Source organism: Chrysochloris asiatica, unplaced genomic scaffold (assembly GCF_000296735.1).
Source record: "Chrysochloris asiatica unplaced genomic scaffold, ChrAsi1.0 scaffold00038, whole genome shotgun sequence".
NCBI lineage: Eukaryota > Metazoa > Chordata > Mammalia > Afrosoricida > Chrysochloridae > Chrysochloris > Chrysochloris asiatica.
In genome coordinates, this window is record NW_006408556.1 from 1,559,516 (window position 1) to 1,561,499 (window position 1,984).

Below are 1,984 nucleotides of genomic sequence, written 5' to 3' on the forward strand. Positions count from 1 at the left end.
AGCAAAATGTTATTTAGAGTAATAACTTTTTTTCCTCTCCATTTTCTGATTCTTATTTTTTGCTTTGAAGAAGAGGAAAACGATTCCCTAGGCCTACTTTTTCTTTTTTTCTGTGTCAGCTTCATTATAAAGCATACAAATCAGGATCAGCATAATGAGGAGATCCATAGAATGATGTCTGGGAGGATTTCCACCATGAAGCTTCCGTGTCACCCTCCAAGAGCAGATGTTTTCTCCAACCAGGAAGTTAATGGAAGTTTTGTGTCCAGAATTTTTATGAGGGTTTTGTATTACACAATGCAAACTCCAGCGCTTCTCCCCTGAGGTCACTGGATAGCAGTGATTACAAGGTGGGGCTCTCTGGTCTGGCCACCATGAGATAATCACCATAAGGTAGGTCCCTCAGGCCTGGTCAGCCCTCACCTGCCATAACCTGTCAGGTCCCTGTTGTTAAATGCCATTGAATCAGTTCTGACTCAGCGACCCTGTATAGGGTTTCTAAGGAGTAAATGGTGGGTTTGAACTGCCACACCAGGACTCCTGTCAGGTCCCTAGATCTATTTTTAAAGGCATATCTCCCCTGGACCTTTGACATTGCATTTTGGGTGGAGTCCTGATGTGATGCTGGTCGCAAGGTGGGTTCAAATTCACTAGCCGCGCCTATAAAACCCTATAGAGGGTCTCTATGAGTCTGAACCAGCTCAAAGGCACTTAACAACAACAGTGCATTTTTAACTCCTGGTGTGGCGCTGTAGAATCAGCACTGGTTCCGGGCCATTTACAACAATGGTGCTAATGCAAGGAGTGATTGTCCCCTGGGAGGCTTGTTTACACAGATGTAGGGTGTGGTGATGGTGAGTGATGCTACTTGGCACCTGTCAGCTGGAATTGGGTACTAGAGAGGAAAGTCTTCAGGTCTCAGGCTAGGTACCTGAAAGAAGAAGACTGCTGCCCCCTCTTTTTATTTAACATCTTCCATTTCCTGTCAAAAAAAAAAATAACAATAAAAATTTTTAATACATATTTATTTCTCACAGCCCATTTAAATAACCAGTGAATTCTAAGTCTGAGCATAAGAAGTTCCATTATGAGAAACTCTCCAGAGCCTTCGGTATGATTTGTAGTGGAATTTGGTGATACCAGCACATGGTTAGAGATAACATTCTTCTAACAGTTTGAGATAAACATAGAAGATGCTTGGCTTCTGAAAGTGCCTGCAAACCCAATGTCACATGATCATCCTCAGCACTTCCCCTTCTCATCCAAATCTGTGCTTTTAGCTGTTTTTTGAGTTGTTTGCGAGAGCAGGGAGAAAGAAGAAGGGTAGGATGGCAAAAGAGACTTCAACCATCTGTTTGGAGTTAATATCAGGAGCGCTCTTATCTTTCTGAGAACTAGAAAGTCACTAGGGAAATAATTACCACATAGACTAAAAATCTCCATTAGTCTTTGGGTAGAAAAACACACAGAGGAGTTTTCCAATGTTCCCTACCTGACCTTTGTATCCTTAGGCATCTCAAATGATTTCATGTGGGAGGGAAGATTAACTTCTTGGTCTCAGAGGAAGTTTTCTAAAATGATTTTTTTCACACTTAGGTATTACAACCAAACTATAACCATATTGGAGTCCTGGTATGTTGCTGTAGGATAAACACTGGACTACTAACTACAAGGTCAGCAGTTCAAACTCATCAGCTGCTTCTTGGAAACTTTATATACGGTTGCTGAGTCAGAGTTGACTTGAAGGCACTTAAGAAAAACAATGCAGTGTTGTTACATGAGTTTGCAACACAGTGGAAAAGCTTTGCATTTTAATATTTTGTGCCACTTGTTTTCTTATGCATCTTGTTTTTCCCCAGATGTAATTTTAAATGTTCATATGCAAAAAATCCACTATCATTGGGCTGATTCTGACTCATTGCCACCCAGTATAGGATTTCTAAGACTGATAATCTTTATGGGATCAGACAGCTTCACCTTCCCC